We start from the raw sequence: 12,233 nt of genomic DNA, 5'->3' as shown, positions 1-12,233 counted from the left end.
AATCGTGCATTTCACCTCATCAGTGCCCTTCGTCGTACTACACTGGATAGTAGAGTGAAGTGTGAAACCCACTCCTGAGCCCGATTTTTAGCTGCCTGTCGCACAATACTGTGTCCCTTTTATTATATGTAAACACACACATACACACAACATACCATACCCACATATGCATACATACACACACAAGTAATAAGCAGTAAGCTAGTGTGGTATTCAATACTCTATAGGACGTACAGGTGTTTCATTGAAATGCTGTAATAATTACATAACAGTAGTAGAAACATTACGCAATCGTGCATTTCACCTCATCAGTGCCCTTCGTCGTACTACACTGGATAGTAGAGTGAAGTGTGAAACCCACTCCTGAGCCCGATTTTTAGCTGCCTGTCGCACAATACTGTGTCCCTTTTATTATATGTAAACACACACATACACACAACATACCATACCCACATATGCATACATACATATACACATACACACACAGGTGCACAAGCATGAATCTCATATTATAATTAGCATGTCTTATCACCGTATTTAACCCGACTATGGTTGTTTACAATTTTGAAAACAGTGGAAATATTAAAACCTATCCTCTTATCCACTAAGAATCTATCATCGTAAGACTAAAGGAACATAGAAATCGTAAAGACTTTGTCGGCGAAACAACGCAGTAGTGATGACGCTCAGGAACCGTTCATATTTATGGTTGGCAAGTTAGGAATCTTTCAGCCAACGCTGTATTAATATTCTAGTTATTAATCTTGAGCTGTCAATCTTAATTCTTTATACACTCGGCATAATGTAAGCGGGGAGGATCAGCGAATCCTGATGAGTTGCTAAATAATAATGAAACCAGCCGGTTCGATCGTCATCCTCCAAACTATGAGACTAAATGCACAAGGATATTGCTTCATATAAAATTTCCTTCATAAGCCACGCTTTATTAGAACTATAGTAAGCTTTCAAACAACCTATTATTCTTTCTGTCTCTAACTCACTTTTTCTCTCTCCTTTGCTTCTCTCTTTCCATTTGTCTTATACTTCTGCTTATTTTCCCTCTCATTTACTATCTCTCTCTCTCTCTCTCTCTCTCTCTCTCTCTCTCTCTCTCTCTCTCTCTCTCTCTCTCTCTCTCTCTCTCTCTCTCTCTCTCTCTCTCTCTTTGCATTCATCAACATACCTATTTGATATTTCATATATTTTGATATTGAAAGCTTTTATCTTCAAGGTCTTTCAACTAAGTTTATATATTTTTAATATTTTTAATATCTCTCCCTTATGTTCTAAGATTTATAATATGATCTTAACCGCAATTCCCATTTTTCATGTCTTGTTCATAAGAAGCTACGCAACCTATCCCTTAGTCTTTTATTTATTTTTTCATATATTTTTATTTTAGTGATTTTTCAGTATATCCTATGAGTTATTATTTTATAACTATTTCAATCGGCACATAATTGGATTTGACATTCAATCTGTAAGGATCTGTTTCCTTTGTACGGTCTAATGCCCAAGGTACAGGCTTTTTCGTGTTTGTAATTAATGTGGTTAAAAACCTTATGACAACAAAACTTGTGGCAACAGAAGAAGTACAGTGATCATCGTATCGTTGACACAGAAACTTGAAGTGCTGTACGTGAGTCTCTCTAACTCTATCATTCAATATATATAATGGTGATTTTTTAAATGAAAAGTTATGTTCATGTAGAACACCCTTAAATGTTACAGAAAATCGGGTGCTAGCATATTTGATGTAGTAATACCAAGAAATTTTAATTAATGAAAACTACTGTTAGTGATGTAAACAACCAATATCTAAAATACACATTTCACGGATCTTTTTTAAAACGGGGGCCACATTTTTCATTAACGAAACACTTTGAAACTTGGAACACTGGTAGAATGTGTCATATAAAACATCTTTTTCTCTTAGTCTTCTTTAAAAAAAAAGAAATCCATAAGTTATTCCATGTTAAAGTTGTCGTATTTCTGTAATTTCAACCAATCACTGACGTCCATTCAGCCGATATACATTAAGTGCCGACTACATAAACAAACGATTTTGAAACAATTAACCCTAACCCTAACCCTAACCATAGGGTTAGGGTTAGGGTTAAAGCAAATTCAAAATGAAAAAAGCAAATAAAACGAAGGTATGGAGATTAAATACGCTTTACATCGCTTAATCAGCCAAAGGAGTAAATATAAACAACTGAATACTTGTCAGTGATTGGTTGAAATTATCGAAATAAGACAATTTTTTACATGAAATAAATTCGAATACAAAAATATTTTTCTGTTCTATAACGCAAAATAGATAAGTATACGAAGTTTGAAAGTCTTTCCGTACCAAAAACACTACGTAAAACATTAATGAAAAATGTGGCCCCCGTTTTAAAATAGATCCCATTTCACTCAAGTTGGCACGGGAGATAATCCCAAAATTTTTATTAAGATTATTTGAATACGGAATGCAACGAGGATTGAATCATGCAACAAGCAGTACAGTTAAAACTTCAAACATGTATCATTTTCATTATATCTTATCGATGAAGCTTAGCCTGAATCATACTGCATGACCACAGAATGGCTGGAGCGATATAGGTCTTGTGAATGAACCTTAAATTTAGCTTTTTGTCATAAAACCCAATCAAAATCATAATAACTTGGTGTAAACGTATTATTATTAATGTTTAACCCCAGATCAAGTGTAAATAAACTGTGCTACGGCTATGACCATCATGTTTTGTTTTCAAACACTGTATCCAGGACGCATTGTCCAGTGCATCTTTGTTTTCTTTTTTCTTAGTGTTTTTTTTTATTTTTAGATAATCAGATGTGAATTTAGGGAAATTTTTCTCTGTTATATCTTACAAGTAGAGCAGCCACATAGAACCTCTCTCAAGAGATGTTAATATTTGTCTATAAAACAGTTATTCTAAAGGGACTTAAGCATTCTTTGAGGGAATTATTGGATTATTGATATATTTGCATGCACACCTATGGTTTTCTGCATTTCAAACGTATTTTCCAGTTTCTTTATATGATCTATATTAGAGACGGACTCGATAAATCGACTGAGTTTCAGGATAGGTCCACTTTTTCTTTTACTTGAAATTCCACCAAAACTGCTCTACCTTCCATTTTTTTCTCAGAGCCGATAAAATACAATTAAAGAGAGCAATAGACAATTACCTCCCAGGTTATGATGGAAGACACTTGTTCAATATGGCACTCATTGGGATAAAACTGAGAGTTGCCCGTGCTTTGTAAAAGAATGCATGAGCATCTCATTTTCCTGAGAACTAACTATTCATCTTCTTAAAAGTTTCTGAACAAATGAAAGTTACTGTTTCTTACATGGGTTTGAAACATCTGGGGTTTTAATTTCTTTGCTTTTTCTCGGTCATTTCAGCTATAGAAAAGGAATATGACATCAGTTGATAAATGAAAGCGAGAAATGAATCACGATATTCGTTCAACATTTATGATAACCGTATCTTTTGACTGGGTACGAACGCCCTATATAATTCTGGAAATGTGTATATGGAAACTTATGAATGTTCGTGCTTTCTGGAAAGCGTTAGTTGTATAGATATTCTGCTAGAGGTAGTGGTTGTGGCAGAAGTCGTTGGTGATGATGGTTCTTGTTTTGGTTCAAGTTTTTGCTTAGTCCCAGATTAGCTCTGATGAAGCACACTCGTGAGCAACGATTTTGTTTGTTTCTTGGCCGTGGCCATCGTCTTTTTTTAATATCTAAAAATACACTGTCTAACGCGTCCTTTATTTTAAGACAGTTTGGTGTGATCTATAAGCTTCTCGATCAATCGATTAGAGGCTTTCCCTTGTTGGCTTGAGCACCATAAGGAATATGTCTGGTTCTGAGGTGTCGATTTTATTTATCACTATTTTTTCTTTTTCTTTTATTTGTTTTGTTTCGAGAAGTGAAATTCCTTTTTTATTATCAGGAGTTCATTGGCTGTTGATCAAAAATAATACACATTACGTCAGAATTATTTATAAGTCACTGCTCAATGTAATATCGTTACTTATTAGCCACGACTGTATCTATTTCTGTATTGCTATCTCTAGGTTTGTTATGGTCGATGAACGCATATTTGAGACCGAGATTCGTTTTCGATTAGCATTTCCTCATGGCGCTAAACATCTTGAGAAAGCTGCTAAAGCCACAACAACCAATCCCCCCTCTCTCTCTCTTTCTCACTTACTCTAAATCAGGAAGACTAATCACTGAGTTGTTGTATTAGTGCGTGGGATGAAATAAATATATCTATTTCTTTCTTTTTTTTTTATATGCTATGGAAAGAGATGAAGCTGCCCAAACTAATAGAGCGTCAATAATAAAATCCATAAAATAATACATTTGTATGTCACAGGATAAGAGTTTGTTCTGCATTTCGCACAAGAACCCTATTTGAAGAACTCTAACTCTAGCATCAAAGTTCATGTCTCTATGTTGCATACGAAATTATTTCAGATTCATTTTTTCTGATCCCCACGTATAGATAGTATTAGTAAAGTGGTTACCGATTTTCAGCTGTGTATCCAGGGCCGCGAATGTTTCTCACTCTGTATCCCATTGTCACCATCCCACCCTAACCCTAGCTGTGAATAAGCACCATATGATAAACAGATTTACAGCTCTGGAAACCAAAAGCATTCTACAATCGATTAGTTTCATCGACTCAAATCTTGTCATATGCGTGGATTGGTGGAGCACTTGTCTGAAGTCAGTTGATCTAATTATCTCTTTGATGGATACATCACATTGACTGAGGCTAACTATATCTTTCTTTTTATGATTATTCAACTATATATATCTGTGTAGTTATTATCTCTTGGTGTATTTTCGTTATTGAGAAAAAGTGAAGTATATACTGGAAATTGTTCACAGTGAACCTCGAAGTAGATAAAGCTATAAATTATGGCGTTTAGATATTAGTTTTAAAAAATGCCTTGGATGGAAAAAGTAAAAGGATTTTTTATCCCAATATGCAAACGCTATTATTATTTATGACTTTATCAAGGCAGCTGATAGAATCGTTAGCACGCCAACGTTTAGCACACCAGACAAAATACTTAACGGCATTTCTTCTGGTTTTACGTTCTGAGTTCAAATTGCGACGAGGTCAGGTCGATTTTACCTTTCATCCATTCATAGTCGATAAAATTAGTACCAGTTGAGCACTGGGACCCATGTAATCGACTAACCTCAATCGTCCAAATTTCAGGCCTTATGCCTATAGTAGAAAGGATTATTTATGACTTTATCAAGGCGACGAGCTGGAAGAATCGCTTGCACGCCAGACAAAATGCTTAGCCGCATTTCTTCCTGCTTTACGTTCTGAGTTCAAATTCTGCCAAAGTCGATAAAATAAGTACCAGTTGAACACTAGGATCGTCGTAATCGACTATCCCCTTCCCTCAATTTTTTGGCCTTGTGCCAGAATTAGAAACACTTATTTATAGCTTTATCTACTTTGTGCACCAACATTAAAGACAGTTCCTCGAAGTTTTTTAAATTCTTGTAACATAAGCAACTAGAAATTGTATTTAGATCCTAAAACGTTCAATACTCCCAAAAGGATAACTATTGAACACTTCAGCCTTCAATGGTTTCAGCTTCTAAATTCAGGTTCTAACATCCCATTTGACTAAGGATAATAAAATATCAAAGAAGTTTCATTTCTTCGAGGAACAGCGAAAATGAGAATGATGTACATGTTCATTCATGATACGTTCCGGCAGATTTAAACGTCAATATATCAATCACTATTGTATTTCGTCTTCAGATGACATCATCTCCTTTCAGATGTTGTGTGTCCACAATACACTCGATTGTTTGACGTAAGCGGACTTTGAGACCCCAGTGTTTTGAACTGGTTGTGTTTCTTCGCTCAAAGCTTTCCCTGGAGCAATGAACTAAAAAAGAGTGGTAGTTCTTGTTTATAGAATTCAATCAAAAAGATATGGTGGCTTGTATTTCTTCAGCAAAGATAGAGGCATGGAATTTACCATAGATAAGTGTGCAATATTAGTCATGAGAAGAGGACTGGTAGTCAACAGCGAAGGCATCCAATTACCAGATAGCCAGACATTAAGATCATTGAAAGGAGGAGAGAGTTATAAGTATCTAGGAGCATTAGAATCTGACAGAGTAGTAACTAAAGAAATGAAAACGAAAATTAAGAACGAGTACAGCAAGAAGGGTGATGAAGCTAATGAAGTCAAAGCTAAATGGCCCGAATCTAGTGAAGGCTGCAAATACTTAGGCAGTATCATTACTTAAATACTCAGCAGCTTTTGTAGATTTGACAAAAACTGAATTAGCAAAGCTAAACAGAAGAACTAGGACAGAATTCAATACGGAGGACTCCACCCAAAGGCAGGAGTAGCAAGACTATACTTACCTAGAAAGGCAGGCGGAAGAGAGTTAATATAAGTAGGAGACTGCGTTAGCTAGAGTTAGCTAGATTAGATACAGACTCCTATGTAGGTATTAGAGAAAAAAGTTTTCCAAAAGCTGATAGAATCACAGCAAGACATAGGGAAACCAAAAAGCTAAACGAAGCTAAAAACCAGAAAAAATAACAGAAGTTATCTGACTGGGAGGAGAAGGCGTTGCGTGCTAGATTCCCAAAGATTGTTGGAGCAAACGGTAGTAGTGAGATATAGTTATGGTTGCAGAAAGGAAAGTTGAATAAAGAGAAAGTTTGTTAGTAGTAGCACAAGATCAAGCATTAAGGACTAATTGGATAGAAGCCAAGATAAACAAAAACCAACTAGATTCCCAATGTAGGTTATGCAAATCAAAAGAGGAAAGCGTTATTCATATGGTAAGTGAATGTAGCATGTTGGCACAGAAAGAATACTAGAAAAGACATGAGAACTAGGGAGTGTAATCCACTGGGAGTTATGTAGAAAGCTAGGATTTGAACATACTAATAAGTGATATGAGCATAAACTTAGTAAAGTACTAGGAAGTAAGAAATACAAGATGTTGTGGAACTTTACCATTCAGATTCACAGAGTAATAGAAGCTAGAAGACCTGATTTAGTAGTAGTAGTAGTAGTAGTAGTAGTAGTAGTAGTAGTAGTAGATTAGAAAGTGCCAGATAATTGACTTTAAAGTCTCAAATGATGAAAACATCAATATAAGAGGTATAAAAAAAATAACAAAGTTCCAGGACCTATCAACTGAATTACAGAGACTATGGAAAGTGCGGGTAAAATGTATCCCAGTAGTTATAGGTGCATTGGGAACTATACGTAAAGATCTGAACAGATGGATAGAGAAAATAGGCATAAAACCCAGTTTAGTACAGCTGTAGAAAACAGTGTTATTAGGGACAGCTAGGATACTTAGGAGGGTTCTTGCGATCTAAGGTTACTTGTTGTAGACCGATGTTAAGATTTTTCTTTTCTAGCAATCTAATCTGTTGTGTGTATAAAAAAATAACAATAATAATAATAATTATAATTATTATTATTATTATTATTATTATTATTATTATTATTATTATTATTATTATTATCAACATTATTTCATGTAGGGGACAAAACAGTAGACATGGACAGTGGGCATTTTTCACAAAGCAACGAGTACACAATTAAAGCAATAACAATAATAACATACAAAAAGAATTTAACAATGAAAGTTCCGCAATAGTGGGGATAGCCACCTAGGGTTGGCTCACATACCCCACCAATCCTGAACCACCCGATGCTTCGAGGGTACTCGGGAAGTGTACCTTTCTCCTCCTCAAATTCACCAGCCTAGAAGCGTATTATTAGAGTAGATAAACTCACACGGCCCATTTTCGCTACATTCACCTACCTTTCAGCAAATGTACTGGGGGGGGGGGGCGTCACTTCTCTCTCCACCCTCATCTTCCTTTCCAAGTGAAATTTGAAAAAGTTGATGAGGGATTGACAGAAGACAAAAGCCATACAAACTCTTTCGCTACTGTCACCAAACAGGGGAAAATTGCCTGCCCTTCCAGACCAAAGAAAGGCTGCGGATTGATATTCACTATGGACTCGGCCGATAGCTATATCTGTCCTACATGCAACAACAGCTGTTCAACATAATTCCACAAGTCAGTAATGCATGGACACTGGACGAATGCGTGCCGAACCGTTTTGTCGCTCCACGTGCATCTTGGGCAAGTCCATCTGACAGTACTTCCGTGCCCGTAGAGTTTATCTCGAACCAGCAGTGTCCCCAGGTAACACTACCAAGCTAGAGATTTCTGGATCTTATCCATCGTCCCCGGCTCGAAAGTCATCCGGAACAGACTAGTCAATTCGACTTCGTTGACACCCAGAGCCTCTCCAAGTGCGTCATCGAACTTTCCCTTCACTAATCCTCTATAGAACACAAGAGTGGATGTTCCACTGATCGAAGGGCCCAACTGGTAGAGGACACTGAGTACCTGGCAACATTCCAGATACCAGTTACCCTGCATAAGCCTCTTCTTGACCCGGGACTGTAGCTCAGTAAATGGAGAAGAGCTGGGAAAAGCCTCTTTGACAAATGGCGACCATAACTGCTCACCGTTTAGGTGAATATCTGAAAATTCCGCAACCTCAGCACTTGTCTACCTATCATTATCCACGGCTTGTCCAGCCCTAAGCGTAGAGGGTGCTGGCAGCAGATGGACCACCTCACCAATGGAATCTGTCGCCCTTCAAGAATTTGAAGAGGAGGCGTTTCATATTGATGAAGTGCGAACGGGGGCCAAGGCACGACTGTCAGGCGGTAGTAGATGACGGACGCGACGCACGCATTCGCCACCTCCACCCGACTTTTCAGTGACACCTTCCTCGTAGCCCATTTCTCGTTTAGACTGGCTACTCTGCTCGGCACCTTGTCCCAGTTCTTATCCACCTGGAGGTCTGGTACGAACCAAACCCCAAGCAACTTTACCGGTCCGTCCATACAGCGTCCAACTACACTGTTGGCCGGCATAAACTTGCCTCTCCAGGTGCCGAGCTGCAAGTCCACCGACTTATCCGGGTTAAATTTTGCTCTTGTCAACTTGTCATATTCCTCCAATAATGTACCAACCACTTCGATTTCTGAGATGTCGAACACCATCACAGTGATGTCGACTGCATAAGCCGACACAGCCCTTCTGCATTCCGGTTCGAGTGGAATGCCCTGCAGCGGCTCCAGCTTCCGCAGTAAAGGTTCAAGCGTCAATAAGTACAGAAGGGAGGAGAATGAGCACTCTTGACGGACTGATCGGGAGACCTGAAACGGTTCCGAGAGGTGGCAAATAACTTTGACCACCGTGTAGATGTCGCTGAGCATTGCCGGTATCCAACCTCTGAAGACGGGGCCGAAGCTAGCCGCTCTGAGGACAGCCTCTAGATATCGATGGTCGACCCTATCGAATGCTTTCCATTGATCTAAATTGATTAGATCCCCAACGAAGCCAGGTTTACATCCTACCTTTTCTAGGATATATCGCATGAGGTGGAGGTTGTCGTGTATGGACCTAGTTGGATTGCGCAGGTTTGCGCCTCTCAATCAAATCCTTGCTAAGCACCAACGTCTTCGCTAACACCTTGGCCAAAATCTTAAACTCTCTTGAGCAGAGTTATGGGCTTGAAATTATCTAATGTGTCCCTCTTGTTTTCGTCTGTCCTTATCAGCGTCACTACGCCCTGGCTCACAGAGCTGGGAATAGTTCGTATCTGCTGTCAGTTGCAGTAGAGCTCTTCAAGAAGATCGGAGAGCAAGTCTGTCATATTCACGTAAAGCTCGTAGGACAGACCATCTAAACCGGGTGACCTGCGCTCGTGTAACCAACAAGGGCATCCTGAATATCGGCTGAAGTTATTTGCCATTCACAGGGCTCAGCGTCGGCCGTCGAGAGATGCAACAAGTCGGTAAGGTAGGGACCGAAATTCACTACTATCTCCGCCCCGCCACTCTCTCCAAAAACCGAGCAAAGTGCTGGTGAAAGGTTTCACATATTCTGCCTGGAATCGCTCAGCTCGTGTCCGACTCGAATTGTGGCTTTATTACCACGTTGCACCTCCGCCACGCGGTCCCATCTAACAGCTTTGATCCCCTCGTTTCTTAGAACACGCCCCTTGGCTCTGACAATGCAGCCTTCATGTTTCGCATTGAAAAACTGGTCTAATGCCATTCTCCCTGCTAACACGTCAGTTGCAATGCAACTACAGATAATTTCGTCTAACTCAGCTACTAAATCCTCCTCCTTTCTATTTTTTATAACGCTACTTCTTTGCTAAACCCTATCGATATTACTCTAATCTCTCTTTTGAGATTCACTCATTCACGTTGTTGACGAGATACCCCTGTCAACTTTTGGTTAACTAAATTGTTGACCTGGGCCCTGTAAGCCTTACGTGCCGGAAACGACAAGTTCAGCTTCCAGTACCCGGGTCCTAACCGATACGTCTTATCTAGGTCTACCGTACAGATTACAAACTTGTCATCTGAATAGATGACCGTTTTAAAATGTGGATATCCTATTTTCCTTGTGAAAATCCTATCTATATACGATCTAGACGACTCTATGCGGTTGGTCCCGGTCCACACTGACACATTAGGGAAATCTCGTCAGTACCTGTCAGACAGCAGGAACTGGCTGATCAGGTGCTTGAGGCTTTTGCACCCACTTCTTCTATCAGCTACTCCCACACAATCCCAACGTTGGTCTAAGATTCCTTTCCAGTCCCTTACTAGCATTAAAGGGCGAGACGTACTCGAAGCTACCAGACTCTTAATGAAATCTGGCTGTTTGGCACCAGTAGAGGCGTAGACGGCCACCAGTCTAAAGAAACCACCTTCGCTATTGCTTACATACAGAACCACCAATTTACCGTCCTGGTCCCGGAAGATCGGCCTTACCTCTGAGATCCAGTTCGTTCCTAAACAGCACTGTCAACTCACCTCCCATTATCGGCCGACTAACAAATGCAAAGATCTGATAGTCGTAGAAAATGGGGGATAGTGCGCATGTGTTATAAATTTTGATCTCACTGACAGCAATTTCGTCCAATTCTAAAGACCTGAGGTCGTTGAGCAGATGACTCTGCTTCTAGGGTGACCTCAGGCCTCGAACATTTAAACTTCCTACTCTTAATATAGCCATATTGGCAAGCTAAAAAGAGAGAGGAAAGGTTTACTTACCTCCCGGTGTCTTGTGAAAGTCGGGTAGTTCGACTTCCATAATTGGTGGGGTTTGTGGGGGGAGCCCCTTTAAAAAATCTCGATGTGGGTTTCAAATTCGGGGTACTCACGTCCAGAGGAAAGCTCTCTCGAATTCTTGTGTAGGAATCGAGCAACATTCGCACCAGAAGTAAATCTTTTGCTTCTGGTACGCAAAATGTGCCCGATTAAAATATCACCCCTCTGTTTCAATTTCAGTGCTTTGTGTTACGAGGGCCATCAATTCCTCGTTGGCCCTTCTGATAAGTACGAAGTTGAGTGGGGGTGGGGCGGTTTTATTTGTTTGTTTTATTGTGGTGGTGTTCGTTTTGTTGGTGTTGTTTCAGTTGTGTCAGTGTTGCTTTGACTGTGGTATCTGCGGTTTGGGTTGTTTGTGTGAGTATTTGTTCTTGTGTCTGTTTAGGTTGTTTGCGTTTGGGGGATTCTGGTGATAGTGATGACGTTGGTTGTGTTGGTGGTTGTGTTATTGGAGACATGTTTGCGTGGATGGTGTTTGTATTTTTTATTGTGGATGGTGTTATGCTTTGTGGAATTTTTCTTTTGTGTTGACTGTCGTGTTTTGTTTCGAGGGGGCTTTTGCTGTTCCTTCTTCTTCACTACTAAAAGATGAGGGAGTATGTGGCCGTAAGTTTGTCTGTGTGTATGTTTATGCTTTTGTTCATGTGTGTATTTTGGGGAGAGATGGAAGTGGGAGAGCTTTCCTCGTTTCCCCCTAGGGTGGTCAATGTCTTTGATGGTGTTTCATTTGTTGTTGCGGGTGGTTTTGCCGGTGATGGTGTTGTTTGTAGTCCTCACCCCGGCGTAGGCAGCAACAGTGGAGACCTTCGACCCCTTGCACCTTTTATCAGTTGAGAGCGGAAGGCTTGCAAATGGATTGTTTCTCCACAAATAAAACAGTGTGGCTTTTAGCCCTCGTTCATTATGTGTATTACCGTCCCGTTTTGGTGGTGGTGGTGGTAGTGGTAGTGGTGGTGGTGATGGTAGTGGTGGTGGTGGTGGT

Source organism: Octopus bimaculoides, chromosome 6 (assembly GCF_001194135.2).
Source record: "Octopus bimaculoides isolate UCB-OBI-ISO-001 chromosome 6, ASM119413v2, whole genome shotgun sequence".
Taxonomy (NCBI): Eukaryota; Metazoa; Mollusca; class Cephalopoda; order Octopoda; family Octopodidae; genus Octopus; species Octopus bimaculoides.
This window is presented reverse-complemented; position numbering follows the sequence as displayed.